Source organism: Bufo gargarizans, chromosome 1, assembly GCF_014858855.1.
Source record: "Bufo gargarizans isolate SCDJY-AF-19 chromosome 1, ASM1485885v1, whole genome shotgun sequence".
NCBI classification, from domain to species: Eukaryota; Metazoa; Chordata; class Amphibia; order Anura; family Bufonidae; genus Bufo; species Bufo gargarizans.
Genome location: NC_058080.1, coordinates 325,626,282 through 325,648,996, shown reverse-complemented (window position 1 = coordinate 325,648,996; position 22,715 = coordinate 325,626,282). Strand labels below are relative to the sequence as shown.

General features: G+C 46.8%; 1 protein-coding gene across 1 annotated transcript in view; it reads right to left on the bottom strand.

Annotated features, from left to right (window-relative positions):
* NRTN (neurturin) overlaps positions 1-22,715 on the bottom strand; it is a 699,911-nt gene that overhangs the window by 148,166 nt on the left and 529,030 nt on the right. The gene's annotated exons all lie outside the window — the stretch shown is intronic.

Genomic DNA, 22,715 nt, shown 5'->3' with positions numbered 1-22,715 from the left:
GCAACATGAATAGCTAGTCTTTTCTGGTAGAGAAAAAGTTACTGTGCATTAGAATGACAGGCCGGTCACATATAAAGACGTGTGCATCTTCGCGGACATCAACAGCCCTAGCTAACCTGTAGCTAAACTAAAAGAAAAGCATACAGCAGCCTTCAGTAAAGAAAAAAAAAAAGGCTGTGCACCCCTGCAGATACTGTGTCCCAATGACTCTTTAGTGGAACAAAATAAAGACATGGAGGCAGTGCCAATAAAGTAGTGTAGAAAAAAAGGTTCTTTTAATCCGTGTTATGGCAGTGCAAACACATGCTTTTGAATAAGCTCTGTTAGGCGTAAAATGACTGTGCATCACTATGAGGCTTAGTTCACACTTCACTTATTTAGTCAGTTATTCTCATCATTTTTTGTCAGCCAAAAGCAGGTGTGGGTCTAACCGACATAACAGGTGTAGATCTTTTCATGATAACCAATCCGAGAGTAGGTTTGGCTCCACCAGCAGCAGTGGCAGTAACAGCACAAGATGGATGCAGATCACAGTAGGTGCAGATGGCAGTAGAGGCAGCAGGCGTATGGCATCAGGCAGGTGGCAGCGGTACGTGCGCTGAAGTAAGGGGCCATTTGTTACAATGTTCTGGTGTAGCAGCCCACTACAGTCAGATCGCTACTGCCATAATGATCTAGTCTGTTGCATCAGGCACTGGTGTCTGGAAGTCTTGGTTGATCCACTCCTGATTCATCTTTATAAAGCTGAAGGTAATGTAGAAAGATGAAAAAATAGCGGCACTCACCAGTGTGGTCAAATATTGCAGCTTTATTGTAATCCACAAAAACATCAGGCAGTGGGGGAGAGGCAGTTCACCGCACGCACAGGTCAGCGGCGGCCGTTTCGCGCTAAATGCGCTTCATCAGGCTGAACGTCAATGCGTGCTGGTGCACAGCTCCTTTTTAAGTGCCGGCGTGAGCTGCTGTCATGGAAACTGACAACTCAGGTCACGTCCGCACTGGGGAGATAATTAAAACAACGTACATATTAAAACAATGTGCAAGTAATGCGCATGCAATCGCCAAAGAAAGCGCACATATAGAACACGGTAAAGGGGGGGGAAACAAGAGTGGAAGCCCTGCATACTTGGGATATTACAAAAACGGACTTAGATCATTTCTATCATTGAGTCCTAATTCCCCCAGGGCTCCCGTGCGCAATACCCATTTGGCTTCTCTCTGTAGCAGGAGGCGGTGTCTATCTCCCCCTTGAGGGGGCGTGGATACGACTTCCAACCCGGAAAAACAGATACACTTCGTGTCACCATTGTGCACACTTCTGATATGTTCTATCAGTCTCGGACAACCTTTGCCGGTTTTGATAGAATTGAAGTGTTCTCTTATCCGTTCGAAGAGGCATCTAATGGTTTTACCGATGTAAAACCGTCCACACGTGCACATCAATAAGTAAACCACATAGGTACTCCGGCAATTGATGAAATTATTGACTTTATGCCGAATACCGGCAAATTCAATAATCTTTTTCTGTGGATTATTGGTGCAAAGTGAACAATTTCCACACCTGTAATTACCATTAGGTCGATTACTTGTGAGCCAATTTTTACTGCTGTCTTTTTGGAGCCTACTTCTAACAATTTTGTCTTTAACTGTGTGACTCCTTCTGAAGGAGATAAGGGGTCTCTGTCCTGTCAGCTCATTTAGAGTTGCGTCCCTCCTTAAAACGTCCCAGTTTTTGAATATGACTGATCGGATGCGGTCAGCCATAGGGCTGTATTTAAAGGAGAACGCAAATCTGCTGCTTTTTGCTGAATCTGCACCTTTCTCCTTTCTCCGATTCTCACCCCTCAAGAGATAATCTTGTGAGAAAACTTCCTCTACCTTTTCCATATCTTTGTTGAGTGTATTTTCAGGGTAACCTCTCTTCATTAAACGGTGTTTGAGGTCATTCGCCTGTCTACGATAACCACTGTCTCTACTGTTTATACGTCTCAGTCTAATAAATTGACCGTATGGGACAGCTTTTTTGACACTCTCTGGGTGGAAGCTGTCGTGGTGGAGCAAGGAGTTGGTCGCCGTGGGCTTGCGGAAGCCCTCCGTGACCAACTCGTCGCCTTCCACCAAGACAGCCACATCCAGGAATTGCAATTTATCTCCCCCGAAGTTCACCGTGAAAGTCATGCCCATATCATTTCTATTCATATAATCAACGAAATGATTGCACTCTTCCTCTGTACCTTCCCAGACTATGAATATATCGTCTACAAACCGCAGATATGTCTTTAATTTGGACAGAAAGGGATTACTCACAGAATAAACATACCTATCCTCTAGTCTGGAAAGGTACATATTGGCGAAGGTGCAGGAGACGGGGGTCCCCATAGCCGTGCCGAGTTTTTGTCTGAACCACTCGCCATCAAATTGGAATACATTGTTGGTTAAAACAAATTTGAGCGCCTCCCCTACAAACTCACAATATATAGGGCTCTTACCCAGGTTCACCACGATGTCAAGGACAGCCTCTACACCGGCATCATGAGGGATGCGGGTGTAGAGGCTCTCCACATCGAGGGATACCAGATGGTTATATCTTCTGCCAACAAATATCCTTCAGGGCCAATAGAAAATCATTGGTGTCCCTGAGGTAGGCGGGGGCGCTACTGAGTACCGGTCGCAACAGCCAATCCAAATACTTGGAGATAGGCTCAGTCACTGAGCCAATCCCCGCGACGATGGGACGTCCCGGGGGGTGGCTCAGCGACTTGTGGATCTTCGGAAGAAAATACCATGAGGGTTTGGCTGGTGAGAGCGGGACAAGTTTTTCCAACAGGTTTTTAGGTAAAAAACCAATCCCTATATATTTCTTGACGAGGGATTGTAGTGACGACTGGGTATCCGGCAAGGGGTCCCCCCGTAACCTTTCATATACCCCAGTATCGCCCAATTGTCTAAGGGCTTCGTTGACATAAAATTCTCTCGACATGAGAACTATATTGCCCCCCTTGTCCGCTGGTTTCACTATTATATCCTCCTGTGAACGTAGCCATTGTAGGGCTTTTTGTTCCTCACTAGTAATATTGGGTTGGGCGGTGGAATATATTACCGCTTTAATATCCCTCATGACTTGGTATTGGAAGATATCAATGCTACTCCCAGCGGGCATAGGGGGGCAAAAAGTGGATCTGACTCCACCACTAAATGGTACGACGGACGCATCGCAGGGGGATGCCTCAGTGGTATCCATTCCAGTTAGGAATGCTAGGCAGGCTTGTTCCTCTTCACTCAATTTATTTGATATTTGGAAGGCTCCAGAGTCCATCTGAAGTGGTACTTCTCCCAATGTTGTGGCTGGCTTCTGTGGGGTATCTTTGAAGAGCTTGTGCAGATAAAGCTTGCGGGTAGCTTTGAACAGGTCGACCTCAAAGGTTGTTGGATCAAATTTTTCGGTCAGGCTATAACCAAGTCCTTTGTTCAGGATTTTAACACACCCAGGTGGTAATAGGTGACCAGACAAATTGATCACTAAATTTTCCTCTGGGTGGAGGGGGTCATCTACTTCCTCCAGGAGACTTGTTTCTTCTCTCTTCCCGATTTCCTGACACTTGTTGTTTTTCCTGTTCTTTCTCCCTCCTCTTCTGATCCTTTTACTAAAGGGTCACATGGCTCTCTTGCAGAATTGGCTGGTAGATGGCCGGGATCATCCGAAATACTGGAGTCGGAATCTGTTGTCCAATAGTCATTGTTTTGACGTCGAGGGATTTTCTTCCTTTGTTGTCTTTTATTATTAAATCTTTTCCCAGTATTCCAGTTAAAAATGGTACCGGTGTCATTATCGTGTTTGTCTCTGACAAATTTATCTCTTTTTCGTTCTTTTACCTCTGCTTGTATGACAGTTAATTTTTTACTTAACTTCTTTTCAAAGGCGTCCATTAAGGTTTCAGATAATCTGGATTCCAGCTCTCCTCGGGCTTTATCCAGTTCGTCTTTGATAATGTCATACTCTTTTATATCTCTTTTCAATACAGTTTCTAGTATTTGCAGAGAGAAACTCATGTGCAGTGACTGCCATTCTTTTAAAAACAACTCATCATGTTCAAACTGTGCGGGAACCTTATAAATCCTTAAGCCCCTGGGCACTCTTCCACTTTCTTGATAAGATTTCAGTGATTTAACTGTCCAGAAGAGACGGATCTCCTTATCTGCCAGTTGCGCAACTTTAGCTTCAAGTGCGCGAGTGCTTAAATTTTGCAGGGCGTCTTTGGCGTTGCATTGTGTGAAGAAATCCTCTGCCCCCTGTCTGCCTTCCAGTAGGGATTGGCTGGATACCTCTGTAGCCATATCGTAAGGATAGTTGCAAAATGCGGATCTGGTGTACTAATGAGCCGGTAATGTGCAGTGTGCTCTAGCCCCAAAGAAACAGTCCAGAAACAATGTAGCAAAAACGAGATGGGGGCGGCACCACTCACGGCGGCTCGGCGTGCAAGCGTGCCAGAATCCAATGCAGGATATGGCTGTGGAGGACACACACAGGCGGCGGTGCTCAGCTATGAAAGCAAGACTCAAGCTGAAGGTAATGTAGAAAGATGAAAAAATAGCGGCACTCACCAGTGTGGTCAAATATTGCAGCTTTATTGTAATCCACAAAAACATCAGGCAGTGGGGGAGAGGCAGTTCACCGCACGCACAGGTCAGCGGCGGCCGTTTCACGCTAAATGCGCTTCATCAGGCTGAACGTCAATGCGTGCTGGTGCACAGCTCCTTTTTAAGTGCCGGCGTGAGCTGCTGTCATGGAAACTGACAACTCAGGTCACGTCCGCACTGGGGAGATAATTAAAACAACGTACATATTAAAACAATGTGCAAGTAATGCGCATGCAATCGCCAAAGAAAGCGCACATATAGAACACGGTAAAGGGGGGGGAAACAAGAGTGGAAGCCCTGCATACTTGGGATATTACAAAAACGGACTTAGATCATTTCTATCATTGAGTCCTAATTCCCCCAGGGCTCCCGTGCGCAATACCCATTTGGCTTCTCTCTGTAGCAGGAGGCGGTGTCTATCTCCCCCTTGAGGGGGCGTGGATGATCTAAGTCCGTTTTTGTAATATCCCAAGTATGCAGGGCTTCCACTCTTGTTTCCCCCCCCTTTACCGTGTTCTATATGTGCGCTTTCTTTGGCGATTGCATGCGCATTACTTGCACATTGTTTTAATATGTACGTTGTTTTAATTATCTCCCCAGTGCGGACGTGACCTGAGTTGTCAGTTTCCATGACAGCAGCTCACGCCGGCACTTAAAAAGGAGCTGTGCACCAGCACGCATTGACGTTCAGCCTGATGAAGCGCATTTAGCGCGAAACGGCCGCCGCTGACCTGTGCGTGCGGTGAACTGCCTCTCCCCCACTGCCTGATGTTTTTGTGGATTACAATAAAGCTGCAATATTTGACCACACTGGTGAGTGCCGCTATTTTTTCATCTTTCTACATTACCTTCAGCTTGAGTCTTGCTTTCATAGCTAAGCACCGCCGCCTGTGTGTGTCCTCCACAGCCATATCCTGCATTGGATTCTGGCACGCTTGCACGCCGAGCCGCCGTGAGTGGTGCCGCCCCCATCTCGTTTTTGCTACATCATCTTTATAAAGGTTGGTCTTTCAAAATTTTGTCTTGAAAGACGAGTTCTGCTTGGGATAACTATGCCACCCGCCACACTAAACATCTGCTCTGATTCCACACTACTGGCTGGGCAGGAAAGCTTGCCCAGGGCAAACTCGGCCAGTTGCGGCCAATTAAAGTTTGGCTTCCCAGTAGTCCAGAAGATCTTGGATCTGTGGTGACAGGTTGCAGTCCAGGTATGCCACCACCTGATGGTTCAGGTTCTTCTCCATGTCCTGCTACTGCTGGGTGGTTTCTTCAGTAGGCTGCTGAAGAAAAGTGCTCATCGGAGACTCAAGAGTTAAGTTGCTGGAAGTGGTGCTGCTCCTGGAGCCGCCACACCCCTCCAGCAGTCATGGCAGTGGAGCATTAGCTCAGAGGGTCCCCCTTTGGCAATTCAAATGTATTTAGAATCAGAATTAGCTTTATTCGCCAAACACGACACAGTCGATCGTGTTCGGAATTGGGTTAGGCACAGGTACAGGCATAGTACTAGGGGGTGGAAGGGGGGGGTGTTATGCAATGGGCACAATAGGGGCAAGAGATTATGGGCGGGAGATGGGGCGTGATAAATTCAGCAGTCTGACGGCCGTTAGGAAGAAAGTGTTCAGCCTCCTCGATGTCCTTGCATGGATGGCCTGATACCTGCGGCCGGACTTTAGACATCTGAAGAGATGATGGCCCGGATGTGAGTAGTCATTGAATATTTTCAGAGCCCTGGAGCGCAGTCTGTTGGAGAAGATAGAGTCAAGGGGTGGTAGTGGCAGTCGAGTAGTTCTCTCCGCCGAGCTGATGACCCTTTGTAGTTTGCGCTTGTCACTGGCTGATGAGCCGGCATACCACACCAGAAGGGACGAGCACAATACCGACTCGATGGTACAGGAGTAGAAGGACTTCAGTAGGTCCTGAGCCATGCCGAACTTCCTCAGTTGTCGAAGGAAATAAAGCCGCTGGTGAGCCTTCTTTATGATGGACGAGATGTTGGGACGCCAGGATAGGTCCTCAGAGATTGTCGTGCCTAGGAGGCGGGCACTGGGCACCCTTGCGACTTCAGATCTGTCAATATAGGTCGGGGGCGGACTACTCTTCCCTTCTTGAAGTCGACGACCAGCTCGACCGTCTTTGTGGCGTTTAGGACCAGATTGTGCGCGCTGCACCAGTTGCTGACCCTGTCAATTTCCTTACGGTAGGCCTGCTCATCGCTGTCGCTAATCAGGCCCACGAGTGTGGTGTCATCTGCGAACTTGATGACTTTAACTGAGGCCTCCTCCGATCTGCACTAGTTTGTGTACAGAGAGAACAGGAACGGCAATAGTACACATCCCTGAGGGGCGCCAGTGTTGGTGACCCTCGGTTTGGAGGTCAGATTGCCTAATCTGACGACCTGGGACCTGTTAGTGAGAAAGTCCATGATCCAATGTCGTAGTGTTGGGTGGACATCAAGTGCCGTAAGGTTCCTCTGCAGGATGCTGGGGGAGATGGTATTAAAAGTCGAGCTGAAGTCTAGAAGGAGGATTCTCGCATATGTGTTAGGTTTGTCAAGGTGTTCAGTGACGTATTCTAGGCACATGTTGATCGCATCGCCAGTGGATCTGTTTGCCCTGTAGGCGAATTGCAGGGGTCCAGCTGGTCCAGAGTGGCGGTATTCAGGATGGAGAGGACCACCTTCTCTAGGGTCTTCATGACCACTGAAGTCAGAGCCACGGGCCGGAAGTTGTTTAGATCAGAAACGCCCTGTTTCTTCGGCACAGGGATGATAGTTGAGATCTTAAAGCAGGCGGGGACATGTCCCTCCTTAAGGGATCTGTCAAAGATTTGGGTGAGGGCCGGGGCCAGTTGGACTGAGCAATATTTCAGGCACGCAGGAGTGACACCATCGGGACCAGGGGCTTTTCTCGCATTTAGCTTGGACAGCAGGGTGCAAACCGTAGTCACATTCACTGTAGGTGGATCAGCAAAGTCAGCGAACGGGCCAGATAATGTGGCAGCCGGGACTGGGGTGCCCACTCTGGGGGGCCTTGTCCGAGTTACATCACCCTTGGTCGAGGTCTTGAATCTGCAGTAGAACCTGCCCAGCTCCTCTGCCAGCGCTTGACAAGGGGTGGTGAGTGCCGGGGGGGGTTTGTAGTTGGTCGCGGACCTAAGGCTCTTCCAGACCGCCCTCCGGTCGTTTGAGCGCAAAGAATGGTGGATGCGTTCCGCGTATGCCGTTTCGCCGCATGCAGTTCCCGATTAAGGCAGTTTTTGGCCAGTCTGTATTCTAATTGATTACCGGATTTATGCGCGGTTTCCTTGAGCCTGCGTAGTTGTTTGAGCTTGTTTGTGAACCACGGTTTGTCATTTGGGTAAATCGTGTAAGATCTTGAGGGGACGCAGGAGTCTTCGCAGAAACTGATGTACGAGGAGACAACATCCGCCCAGGTGTCCAGGTCATTCTCTTTTAGGGCTCCCCAGTCTGTGCAGTCAAAACAGGCCTGTAGTTGTAGCTTGGCCTCCTCGGACCACACTCTGGAAGTTCTACGGATCGGTTTCGATGACTCTAGGCGACGTCTGTAGGAGGGGACCAGATGGACAAGGCAGTGGTCGGATGAGCCTAATGCGGCTCTCGGGACGGCTTTGTATGCTTTCCTTAGAGGAGTGTAACAATGATCCAAGGTGTTCGAGAGTCTCGTGGGACAATCAATGTGCTGGGAGTAGCGTGGTAGGACACGACGGAGGTCCGCTTTATTAAAATCACCCAACACGATGAACAGTGAGCCAGGAAGGGCCGACTCCCAGTTTGTGATGGTATCACTGAGGGCCTGTAGGGCATTACCGGTGTCAGCGTCAGGGGGGATGTAAACACCCACCAGCAGGTACGAAGAGAACTCCCTTGGCGAGTAGGCTGGCCTGCGGTTGATGAGGAGTGCCTCAAGGTTCGCAGTGCATATCCGTTCTAAGAGGGAGACATTTGGGCACCAGGTAGCACTGATGTAGAAGCAGATGCCTCCGCCTTTGGAATTCCCCGAATGGGATGGTACGCGGCCCGCACGAACAAAGTTAAATCCGTGGAGATGGAGAGCGTGATGTCATCATGCAGCCATGTTTCCGTGAGGCAGATGATCGGGGTATGCTCTCCGTGACCATACTTGCGGACTATCAGACAGAGTTCGTCCAAGTTATTGGGGAGGGATTGGACGTTCGCAAGGAGAATCGAGAGTACCGCTGACCTCAGACCTTTCTTCCTTAGTCTGACGAGAACACCGGCACGGCGACCTCTAGGCCGTCTGTAAGCATGGGCTGTCGGCGTGGCTTCGGAGATCATTGCTGCATGGCTCCACACCTCGTCGAACAGCAGCTTGCCTTCCAGGAGGGAGGTGCCGCTCGTCTCCCATCGGGTGAGATCCGATCTGGAGAGGGTGGGGGCCTTCAGGTCAACGCAGGGAGCAACCATTGCAATTCTTCCCAGAGACACCGTTGTACCCTGATGAAGAGATTAGCCGGAGGTAGGGGGAGGGGAAGTCGGGGAGACGCAGGAGATCAGCGAAAGCGAAAACAAAAACGCTGGCCTGGGAGGGGAGGGGGGGCGTGTTGGAAAGTTTGGGGATATGGGGAGTCAGGGGGGGGGGAAGACACAGGAGACCAGCACAACGTTAGCCTGAGGAAGGGGGGGCCAAGGTAGGTGGCTGACAGGGGAAATAACGGCTGACAGGGACCAGAGCTCTATCCCAACTCGCATGAGTTTGAATTTCCCGCCCATGTTGAGCTGCTGGAGGAGCCGGTCATGTGACCTGTACCTGCGCCAGCGCTTCTGGTCTTTGCAGCTCTGGAACAGATTGACCCCTCAGCGGCCTTCACTGGAGCAAGAGAGGCAGAACCAGAGTATAACCAAGCAGTTAGTGAGAGCTTGGGCCACCCGGAGAGGGGCTGGGGAGGATGAGCGGACCTAGCCCGTGGTCGAGCAGCCACCACGTCCCAGCCTAGAAAGCCAGTCCCAGCCTAGAAAGTCACGCTGGGTTCCCCAGGGAGGTCGGCTCACAAGATGGCTGCGTCTCAGTTCCTGTGCGAGACGGGGGAAGTGAGGGAGGAGAGGATCGGCTCCGGTGGTGAGGATCAGCTCCGGTGGTAAAGGATCGGCTACGGTGGTGAGGATCAGTTCCGGTGGTAAAGGTAAAGGATCGGCTCCGGTGGTTAACTCTGAAGAAAATCCGACCGCATGGAGTCAGTGTGGAGTCAGCAGTCACACACCCCCAGCGTCCCGATCCAGCGTCCTGGTCAGAGAACAGTCTTCTGGAGAGGTGAGCAGAGAAGACAAGAGGGGCAGTGGGGGACGGGGGATTCAGCTGCGGAGGCTGAAGGCAGGGGGGCCAGAATTGGGGAGAAATAGGGAGAATTAGGGAGAGCGCTGTGCAGAGGCAGCCATAATTGGCGCCATCATGGCTTGTACCTCGGATTGTACCTTGGATTGTAATGTTGATAAGTTCAAGATAATGCACCTGGGACGTAAAAACCCAAGAGCAGAATATAAAATCTGTGATACAGTCCTAACCTCAGTATCTGATAAAAGGGATTTAAGGGTCATTATTTCAGAAGACTTAAAGGTAGGCAGACAATATCATAGAGCAGCAGGAAATGCTAGCAGAATGATTGGGTGTATAAGAAGAGGCATTACCAGTAGAAAGAGGGAGGTGCTCATGCCGCTCTACTGAGCACTAGTGAGACCTCATTTGGAGTATTGTGCGCCGTACTGGAGACCATATCTCCAGAAGGATATTGATACTTTGGAGAGAGTTCAGGGAAGAGCTACTAAACTAGCACATGGATTGCAGGATAAAACTTACCAGGAAAGATTAAAGGACCTTAACATGTATAGCTTTGATGAAAGACGAGACAGAGGGGATATGATAGAAACTTTAAAATACATAAAGGAAATCAACACAGTAAAAGAGGAGAGAATATTTAAAAGAAGAAAAACTTCTACAAGAGGACATAGTTTTAAATTAGAGGGGCAAAGGTTTAAAAGTAATATCAGAAAGTATTACTTTACTGAGAGAGTAGTGGATGCATGGAATAGCCTTCCTGCAGAAGTGGTAGCTGCAAATACAGTTAAGGAGTTTAAGCATGCATGGGATAGGCATAAGGTCATCCTTCATATGAGATAGGGCCAGGGTCTATTCATAGTATTCAGTATATTGGGCCGGCTAGATGGGCCACAATCTATGTTTCTATGTTGTGAGGATGGGTGATGATATACATAGGCAGCAATCAACCGCCTACAAAGGATCTCTCAATAGTAGTTGAGTTTTTCATCCCTCACAGAAGGTGTAAAAAAATCCCCATTCTGGACCCGTAGCGAGGGCCTAACATTATGGAGAGCCAGTAGTCTTCCCTCTGCTGAATGGTGATAATGCCGCTGTCACTACGCAAGCAACTCAGCATGCATTTGAACATTTGCGCAGGGGCCTCAGAGGGACTCCCTGCCTCCATCTCCACTGCATACTGGCACTGTCTGTCGGGAGTCATCTGCGTTGTCCTCATTGTCGCACTCTAACTCCTCCTGCTCCTCTCCTGTCGCCTGGGCATATAAACCACATAGTTCCGTAGAATTCCAGGGCATTTATGTCCTCTTCCTTATCCTCCTCCTGTGCCAATTCAGCCTCTACACGGCTCATGTGCATGTGAGATATAGGCGCCATGTCTTCTGTCCCATCGCCAGATTTATCAACATCCGCTCCAGGACGTGAAGGAGTGGAATTACATCATTCATCCCATAGTCCTGGCGATTCACAAAAAAAGTGGCCTCCTCAAAGGGCATGAGAAAACGGCAGGTGTCATGCATGAACTGCCACTCTCTAACGTCAAATTTACACCTGAGGGTGCTCCTGTCCATCTGCATCATCAATAAATTGGTCACCAGTTTCATCTGCTCAGACAGGCAGTCCATTATGTGAAGTGTGGAGTTCCAACATGTGGTAACATTGCATAAGAGGCGATGTAAGGTAACACTATTCTGCAGGTCAAGGAGTGGCTGAACTGCATGCACAGCTTCCTTGACATTTTCAAGACATCTTACATTTGGGTGGATGACTTGAGGAACTGGGTGACAATGAGATTGAAGACGAGTGCCATGCAGGGCGCATGGGTCAGCCCTCCATGATGCAGCGCAGACATAATCTTCTTCCCGTTATCGGTGACCATGATTTCTATCTCCATTTGGTGAGGACACAGCCAGGATTCGATATCTTGGTTGATGACGTGGAACATTTCCTCCCTGGTGTGACTTTTCGCCTAGGCTGACCAGGTGCAGAAACATGTGACAGAGCTATTCTAATGAAAAGGTAGGGAAAAGTGCAACCCTAAACTCAACCCATTCCTCTATCCCTCCCTACTTGCACGGTCTGTCCTAGCTGACGGGGTACAACTGGGTGGCAGTCCCTAGCTTACGTACGTGCAGGGGCCTAAAGGAAGGAAATAATGAGGGAAGAAAACAAAATACAAAGACAGAACAAACAGAAGCGCAAAGTTTCCCAGGCTGGGAAAGTACCACAACAGGAACAACTGGAAGCCGAGGTCAAGAGCCAGGAGGTAACACAGACACAAAGGGTTAATACAAAATCAAAGTAAATACAAGCCAGGTCAGGAGCCAAGAGATTGCATCAGTACAAGGGGTAATACCAGGTCAAGATCAAATACAAGCCGAAGTCAAACAAACAAAGTCACACATGCAGAGAACGCTAGTGAGGTAATAAGACCATTTACAGTCAACCTGTGGCCAGCTGGTTACCTGTTTAAATAGGTCTAATTGATGGGTCACGTGATATGGCCAGCATCACGTGACCCATGTACATCAGATCTAAACACCTGAGCGCCGACTCATTGCCATCGGCACTCAGTTCCCCCCTGCTCATTGTCTAGGGGATAAAGGACGCCGGCCACGCTGAGGAGGCGTGCGCGGCCAGGTTCTCCCTGCCCCCTTGTTACTATAGAGGCGAGGACGCCGGCCGCGTCCTTGCTCCTTCTCAGGGCTAGGATCAGGGGTGTATCTATCACAAGGCAAACAAGGCATGTGGCTAGGGCGGCACTTGCCAATGGGGCGGAAAAATGCCTTGTTTGCTTAATGATAGTTACACAATATGCTAAATATTTTCATTGCTCCTTGTCCGATCCAATCCTTCACTATGCAAACGGTATCGCCGGTGCCGCATAGTGAAGGAGTTGAAAGACTTACTTCCTCCTCCTCCTGACTTCCTCCAGACCTCCCCTGCCTTTTGTGTCCGCGCGTTGCCGCCCAAGTGCAGTACGGATCCTACACATGGTCACCCTGAACACTGAGGCCAGGCCCCGGCCACCAATGCACTGATCCCTGAGCCTGCTGTCTTCAAAAACTGTAAGTACTTAAATTACAGTAATTCACAAAAAATCTATTACTTTGTTGTTTTATGGGGTAAGGGGGTTGGGACCCGTTGAGTAGTTAGAGGGGGGAGAAGGGGTGGGTCAAATTTATATTAGGGGGGTGCCCGAGTTTAGTCTCGCCTAGGGCAGCACAAAACCAAGATACACCACTGGCTAGGATGCCGGCAGCGCTGCAGGGAGTGAATGCGTCGCCGGCTCCCCGTTACAGTACCCTCCCTTCGACGAGGGGCCACCGAACCCATAATCATTGGCGTCGTTTTTTCCGGGTGAGCCAAATGGAATCTCCTCACCAACCTCATAGCATGCATTTTACTTGCTTGCACCCAATACCTCTCATCAGGACCAAAACCCTTCTAGTGAACTAGATATTGCAAAGAATTATGAACTATCCTCACATCAAGGATTCCAGAAACCTTGTATTCTAGTTGACCGGCAACCTTCACTAGAGGCAGAGATTTCTGCGCAGGAGACATGGGCGACACAAACTTTTTGAGTAGAGCTTTGTGAAAAACATTATGAATGTGAAAGGAGTCAGATAACAGTAACTTGGAAGACACAGGGTTAATGATGTCAATAATCTCATAAGGGCCAATTAATCGAGGTGCAAATTTACCCGAAGGTATCTTAAAGGATAACTGTCATATTTTTATTTTTTTTGCTAAAGTGTATGGGCAAGTTATCCTTTAAGACGCAAATTCTTGGTGGTTAACCACGCTTTGTCTCCCAACCCAAAATCCACCCCTCTAGAGCGCCTTTTGTCAGCATTAATGTTTTGAACTTCATGGGCTTTTTTCAGGTTCATCTGAACCTGGGCCCAGACTGTGCACAGTTCTTTATCTACCAAATCAGCTTCAGGAATCCGAGAAGAAGATGGCGAGAATGAGCTAAATTGTGGATTTTTAATGCCGAATTCCGCTAAGGACAAATGTTTCACCCAAAGATGTTGGTTGTCAGAGACGTAACACCTCATATACTGTTCCAGAGACTGGTTTAAACATTCAGTTTCAGGATGAAAGGCCGAAGAAAAAGACACAGAAATATTCAATTTATGACAAAAGGCTCTTGTTACAAAACTGTTACTTACACTGTTAGTACACTGTGTGAAATTAAGTGCTATTTTGCCTCCCAGCTCTGTTTTCAGCCATTCACATGGCTCAACACGAGTCCTTTGTGTTGGGCATGGGTAGCCGCCATTTCGGGACCTTGCGCGTGGTCGCGGCCGTCTTACGCCCGAACAGCGGTGGTTGCCAGCAGTCGTCTGGATCTAAGGGCGGATGCGCAGACAGGCGAGCACCGCTGAGTCCTCCAGGACAGCGTAGATTCGTGCTGGGGCTGCCGACCGACCGGCCGTTCGGTGGAAGGACTAAACCTTGCAGGGGTTTCGTGGGGTTTTGGGCGCATGAGCGGAAACCGGCCGCAGGACCAAAGCTTGGGGAACCATTTTCGGCGGAAAAGTCTGTGCGGACTTCAGGGACCCGTAACTCCCGAACCCTTGGACCGACGGAGACGGATTTTGGATATGTTGTTCCCCTACACCAGGACTGTCTGAGGATACCGAATGTAAAGATGTACCCCCTGGTTTTGGGGTACATCCAGAACTTGGGTAACATTGTGTGTGGGTTAATTATGTTAAAGGCTTATCTGAGGGGAGGAGACATGGGGGTTGTACCAGACATGTAATTGTGTATTGTGGTAATCCTGTAAATGTAGCCCTTTCCAGGGCAGGATTTCATAAAAGGAGACCCCGGGTCAATAAACCTTTTTCTTGCTTAACCTTCAAATCGCAGCCATGACTGGTTTGTGGAGGGGGGAAGGATTATCCTAGCTGAATGATCGTTACCGGGATTGTTCTACATTTACAGGATCCTTCTGGATATCGCAACCAAGCGGCTCTCTCTCTCTCCCTAAACCGAGATCCAGACTATCAAAGCGGTCCAGCTCCCAGCTAGCCGGTGAGTAACCGTAACAGCTCTCCAAAATTTTTCTAAACCTGTCAACGACTACCCGCACAACCAACTTACCCTCTGAAACCGGTAGGTCGGTAATAAAATCCATGGAAATAAGGACCGAGGTCTACTAGGGATAGGCAGCAGTCGCAACTCACCGATCAGACGGAACCTAGGAACCTTGGACCTGGCACACACCTCACAAGAGGACACATATGACTGGATATCTCTAGACAAGGTGGGCCACCAATAAAACCTGGAAACTAGTTCCTTGGTGGAATTAATGCCAGGATGCCTACTAAAAACAGAATTGTGGCCCTCACCTACTGGTCAGAGATGCAAATGACCAGGGACAAACTACTTATCTTTAGAGGATTGTACCAGAGCCAAGTGTTGTCCTGCAGTAATCTCTGTCATCAAATCGGAAGAGACCGCAGCCAGGGGAGCAGTGGGAAGACAGTCTGGGACTTGGTGTCACCCTTATTTGGCAAGGGGTACGATCTTTATGTGGACAATTTCTACACAAGTGTGCCCCTCTTCAGGCATTTTTTCCTAGAACAGATTGGCTGCTGTGGCACCGCACGACCTAGTCGCCGGGGCTTCCCCCAACGGCTTGCTACCACCCACCTTGCAAGGGGGGAGAGGGCTGCCTTGTGTAATAGAACTGCTCGCTGTAAAATGGAGAGACAAGCGTGACGTTTACATGCTCTCCTCCATTCACGCAGACACGACAATAATAATTGAACGAGCAACCAGTGTCATTGAAAAGCCCCTCTGTGTCCACGACTATAATTCGCTCATGGGAGAGGTGGACTTCAATGACCAGATGTTGGCTCCCTATTTAGTTTCCCGACGCACCAGACGCTGGTATAAGAAGGTGTCTGTATATTTAATTCAATTGGCTGTATATAATAGTTTTGTTCTCTACAGTAAGGCTGGGAAAACAGGATCCTTCCTCAAATTTCAGGAAGAGATAATCGAGACCCTCCTGTATCCAGGAGGTTCCATAGCCCCATCCACCAGTGTAGTGAGCTGAGCAACATTTCCCCAATGTCGTTGCTGGTACCTCAACCCAACCGTCACCCCGAAAAAGATGTTGTGTCTGTAGCAGGAGTTGAATAAGGCGTGATACCCGCTATTTCTGTCCTGACTGCCCTGACCACACTGCCTTATGCTTAGGGGAGTGTTTCTGGAAGTACCACACATAGGTACACTTAGCATAGGGATTGCATCTGACAGGACAGGCACACAGGGCTATTAGGGCCCTTTCACTCACAGCTGCTGCAAACCTCTCCTTTCACCTGGGACAAAGTGCATAATGTACTTCGCAACATCTTTGGGCACTTTGCACATTGTCTCATGGAGAAGGAGAGGTTTGTCCTATAAAGGTAAAAAAATAAAAAATCACCAGTAAGCAAAAAAGTTAACGTTCTGTTCAAAAAGTTTAATAAAGTTTTTATGTTCCGCTCAAATGTTATTATAAAGTTAATAAATTTATTGCGTTGCGAACTGTTTTTTTTTGTTTTTTTTACCTTCCAGGTGGACCAACCGAACGACTAGCTGCTGCACTGATGTGCATTCTGACAGAAGCATTGCGCTGCTGTCAGATTACACAAAAGTCGGTGTATGCGGTGCTGCAAGACGAGATTTCTCCTCTGCAGTAAAAGATACTTTTGCCGAGGCATATGAGCTGAGGGGGCGGCGGTGTTCATATGCTTTGGCAAACACTTTGTATATAAAAAAATAAAAAAATACTGGCAATGATTTATTCATCCACATCGATTCATGTGAATGGAGAAATCGGGTTTGCCAGGCCATACGAGCTAAGTGGGTATGGTTGTTGGGCAGAGCTCTTATGTCCTGGCAGACGCCTTTCCCCTCTTTTCTTTGGCAGAGATTTTTTCATCCACATTGATCGATGCAAATGAAGAAATCTGTGCCGTTCATTTTTTCTTTCAGCCCAGAGGCTGAACGGAAAAAAAATCACATTACCTGTATGCTCAATATAAGGAGAATAGCAGAAACTCCTAATGCTGGCCATACATGTAATGATTGCGGAGACCCTCAAATGCCAGGGCAGTACAAACACCCCACAAATGACCCCATTTTGGAAAGAAGACACCCCAAGGTATTCGCTGAGGGACATATTGAGTCCATGAATGATTGAAATTTTTGTCCCAAGTTAGCGGAAAGGGAGACTTTGTGAGAAAAAAAAAAATAAAAATCAATTTCCGCTAACTTGTGGCCAAAAAAAAAAAATCGTCATGAACTCGCCATGCCCCTCATTGAATACCTTGGGGTGTCTTCTTTCCAAAATGTGGTCACATGTGGGGTATTTAAACTGCCCTGGCATTTTAGGGGCCCTAAAGTGTAAGAAGAAGTCTGGGATCCAAATGTCTAAAAATGCCCTCCTAAAAGGAATTTGGGCCCCTTTGCGCATCTAGGCTGCAAAAAAGTGTCACACATGTGGTATCGCCGTATTCAGAAGAAGTTGGGAAATGTGTTTTGGGGTGTCATTTTACATATACCCATGCTGGGTGAGATAAATATCTTGGTCATATGCCAACTTTGTATAAAGAAATGGGAAAAGTTGTCTTTTGCCAAGATATTTCTCTCACCCAGCATGGGTATATGTAAAAAGACACCCCAAAACACATTACCCTACTTCTTCTGAGTACGCCGATACCAGATGTGTGACACTTTTTTGTAGCTTAGGTGGGCAAATGGGCCCACATTCCAAAGAGCACCTTTCGGATTTCACATGGCATTTTTTACAGATTTTGATTTCAAACTACTTCTCACGCACTGGGGCCCCTAAAATGCCAGGGCAGTATAACTACCCCACAAGTGACCCCATTTTGGAAAGAAGACACCCCAAGGTATTCCGTGAGGGGATGGCGAGTTCCTAGAATTTTTTATTTTTTGTCACAAGTTAGCGGAAAATAATGATTATTTTTTTTTCTTACAAAGTCTCATATTCCACTAACTTGTGACAAAAAATAAAAACTTCCATGAACTCACTATGCCCATCATGAAATACCTTGGGGTGTCTTCTTTCCAAAATGGGGTCACTTGTGGGGTAGTTATACTGCCCTGGCATTTTAGGGGCCCAAATGCGTGCAAAGTAGTTTGAAATCAAAATCTGTAAAAAATGGCCTGTGAAATCCGAAAGGTGCTCTTTGGAATGTGGGCCCCTTTGCCCACCTAGGCTGCAAAAAAGTGTCACACATCTGGTATCGCCGTACTCAGGAGAAGTTGAGGAATGTGTTTTGGGGTGTCATTTTACATATACCCATGCTGGGTGAGATAAATATCTTGGCAAAAGACAACTTTTCCAATTTTTTTATACAAAGTTGGCATTTGACCAAGATATTTATGACAGGTGACATTTTTGTGACATTTTTGTACCATTTGTAAACGCTATAACTTTTACCCAAACAATTTTTTTTTACCCAAACATTTTTTTTATCAAAGACATGTAGAACAATAAATTTAGAGAAAAATTTATATATGGATGTCGTTTAAAAAAAAAAAATAATTACAACTGAAAGTGCAAAATGTCATTTTTTTTGCTAAAATTTCGTTAAATTTTGATTAATAACAAAAAAAGTAAAAATGTCAGCAGCAATGAAATACCACCAAATTAAAGCTCTATTAGTGAGAAGAAAAGTAGGTAAAACATTTGGGTGGTAAGTTGCATGACCGAGCAATAAAAGGTGAAAGTAGTGTAGTGCAGAATTGTAAAAAGTGGTCTGGTCATTAAGGGTGTTTAAGCTAGGGGAGCTGAGGTGGTTAAGGGGTTGGTAGAATTAGTTCCAGGAGCAGATTCATAATCTACACTGCCTTGAAAAAGTATTCATATCCCTTGAACTTTTCCACATTTTTTTCACTTTACATCCACAAATTTAAATGTGTTTTATAGAGATTTTATGTGACAGGCCAATACAAAGTGACAAGTATGTGAGAAATGAAAGGAAAATTATACATGATTTTCAATTTTTTTAAATAAATAAAAGCCTGCAAAGTATGGTGTGCATTTGCTCTGATACCCCTAAGTAAAGTCCAGTGTGACCAATTGCCTTCAGAAGTCATCTAATTAGTAAATAGAGTCCACCTGTCTGTTATTTATTCTCAATATAACTACAGCTGTTCTGTGAAGGTTTGGTTCTGTGAATGGTCAGAGGTTTGTTTGTGAACACTAGTGATCAAACAGCGTAATGCAAACCAAGGACAGGTCAAGGATAAAATTGAGCAGAAGTGTAAAGCCGGGTTAGGTTATAAAAAGAATATCCCATGCTCTGAACATTGCACGGAGCACTGTTCAATTGATCATCTGAAAATGGAAGGAGTATGGCGCAACTGCAAACCTACCAAGACATGACTGTTCACCTAAACTGAGAGTCCAGGCAAAGAGGAAACTACTAATTAGAGAAGCAGCCAAAAGGCCCATGGTCAGTTTGGAGGAGCTGCAGAGATCCACAGCTCAGGTGGGAGAATCTGTCCACAGGACCACTATTAGTCGTGTACTCCCCATATCTTGGCTTTATGGAAGAGTGGAAGAATAAAGCCATTTTTGAAAGAAAGCCATAAGAAGTCCCAAATGCAGTTTGCCACAAGCCATGTAGGAGACACAGTAAGCATGTGGTGCTCTGGTCAGGTGAGACCAAAATGAACTTTTTGGCCTTAGTGCAACACACTATGTGTGGTGGAAAACTAACACTGCACATTACCCTTTACACACCATCCCCACCGTAAAACATGGTTGTGGCAGCATCATGCTGTGGGGATGCTTTTCTTCAGGAAGGACACAAAAGCTGGTCAGAGTAAATGGGAAGATGGATTGAACTAAATATAGGGCAATCCTGGAGGAAAATCCTAGTTAACCAGTGTAACGGAACGCCTAGCACCCCGACCGGGTACCTCCGTCGATAGATGCTCCTAGTGCTTTCCGAGGACTCCAAGCACTCCACTTGACACCGTACGCACTGCAGACCCCACAAACCACCGCAGCTTGGTTGGGGTCTCACCGTCCTCCACCCACGCTGGACCTACGACAAGACTCCAGGCTCCAGTGGGTGAACCTCTCCTACAGCCAGAGAGCAGGAACAGCTCTTACAAGAGCTAGTAGTTATGCCAGGGGAGTATAGCAAATCGTCAGCGTATAGCAGTGATGGGGAACCTTTTAGAGACCGAGTGCCCAAACTGTAACCCAAAACCTACATATTTATTGCAAAGTGCCAACACAGCAATTTAACCTGAATGCCAATATAGTATATGTTCCATGTACTTTATCATTTAGCTATAATAGCTTAATAGCCTACATTCAGTACGCTGCCTGTGCTGTTCACAGTGCGTCCTGCGCTGAGGAATGGCAGGAACAGTCTAAAGCATATTGGAACACCGTAGACTTTTTCCAGGGGGCGGGTGCCCACAGAGAGGACTCTGAGTGCCGCCTCTGGCACCCGTGCCATAGGTTCGCCGCCACTGGCGTATAGCAATCCCCCAGTTTTGATCAGTTATCCAAACACCAGTCTCAGCATGATGAAGGATAAAACAGGAACACTTTATTGAGGGCTACCCGCCCGTATTTATGCAGGTCCCCATCTGGTAGACACGCCCCCAGGGGACCAGAATGGAGACTGCGACACACCGAACAGATACAACACGTCCCCACAATGCATCATGGTTTCCTCCTCTCTGCCCCAGAGACAACCGAGGGATAATCCAATTATCTCTCAGGACAAAGGGGAGATCGCCAATACACATGCGGGGACAACAGGACAGAAATCACCAGTTAAACACACAATGTCACACCCTCCCAGCAACCACAGACATTTAACATATTCCCAGATAGCTTAAGTCTGAGTGCATATCATTAGGTGAATGGCACTCAGACCACACGAATACAATTAAACTAGCCATCTGGGTACCCTCACATAATAAAATACAATTCCAAAGACAGATTTAAGCTGTGCGGCCGGCCTGTGTTCTTTAAAGTTAGTATGGGCCATAATCCTGAGGCAAGAGGCTAGCAACCAGCCCCCTCCAAAACACCGTGGCGAGGTTGGTTTCGTCACAACCAGCTATGCCTACAGTTTAGGACTTGGTAGTAAATTGATTCGGTTTTGGTTCCCACAGACTCAGATCAGGGTTGGAGTTATCAGACTTAGGTGTATGTGTGCGCAGAGTGAGATTAGACGTATCAGGGTCAGAGTATAACAATGGGACCATGGGTCCAGCTCATAGGGTAGAAACTATGTAAGACCACAGTTGTGAAGTCTGATGGGATGCATGTTTTACAGAGTCCAGGGTGGGCTAAACAGCTGTAAATTCTCCTAGGGAAGCACTCCTGTACCAGGTGCAACACAGTACCATACATGTTCACCGACAGTGACAGCCAGGGACCCTGTACCTATCTTCCCATCCCACAATATACTTGACCACACAGGTCAATTAAAGTACATATAAGGTTGCATCCCTGTTGTATATCACCGAAGAAACAACACATCCCAGCTGATTCATTGCCACTTTGTGTGACATAACGCATACATCAGCTGACTTTGCTCCCACAGGCAACAGTGGTGCTGACACAAAGTAGCTCTAAACTATTTCTATTGGTGGAGAACTAGGGTATCTATGGTGGTTGCGTTCATATTGAACACCCCACCGACAAACAAATATAGCATATCATTGATATATTCATAGGAGACTGCTTCATTCATATGTACACCTAGCTCCAGCTAATCTATGCCTATAAGCACTTGGATCACCAGGGTGGCTTTTCCTCATTTTATTGTATTTTATTATATATACTTCTAATAAAAAATGTAGTTATTTTCATTTTAAACATTTATTTAGGCAGAGAGTGATAAGCAATTTGAGATGTAAACCTTTTAAACCCTTACCAGACCTAAATTCCATCGAAAGTCTGACAGACTTGAAAATTACTGTTTACAGACACTCTCCATCCAATCTGACTGAGCTTGAGCTATTTTGCAGAGGAGAATAAGCAAAAATGTGGGACTCTAGATGTGCAAAGCTGGTAGAGACATAACCCAAAAGACTTACAGCTGTGAAAACCCAATGTACATCACACTTTCCAAATTTTAATTTATTAAAAATTTTGAAAACCATGTATCATTTTCTTTTCACTTCACACATGCTTGCTACTTTGTGGTTGTCTATCACATAAAATCCCAGTAAAATACAAGGAGTATGAATACGTTTTCAAGGCATTGTATAAAACATATTTTTTATGTAACTTCAGGGGTCAGAGATAGTGACCATAGAAAAGAAAGACAGATGCAAATAAATTACATACACCACTTATACAGACTAAAAAAGATATACATGTAGTACATGGAATCACTTATTTTACTTTCAGTAAAGCCTATTCTTTTTCAATTCTAGTTACAATACATTCTCACCAGTGGGTGTTAAACAACAGAAATATCTTAAACTGACAGGCCATGTGTCACACGAGATATGACAACAAACCCATTGATCCAGGGGGCCTCTTATGACCTTTGGCAACTATACTATGAACAGATCTGGCTGCTGTTCATGGTACTGAAATGCCCCTCAGGGTACTATGAAATCTAGAAACATCCTCTTCACTCCTACACTACAACCCATACTAGTGTGCGCCATGCACACAAATGTTGAGTACAATGTTATTTTTGTTTGGATGTAATAATGTATAACATTACTGTCTCATATTATTGGATT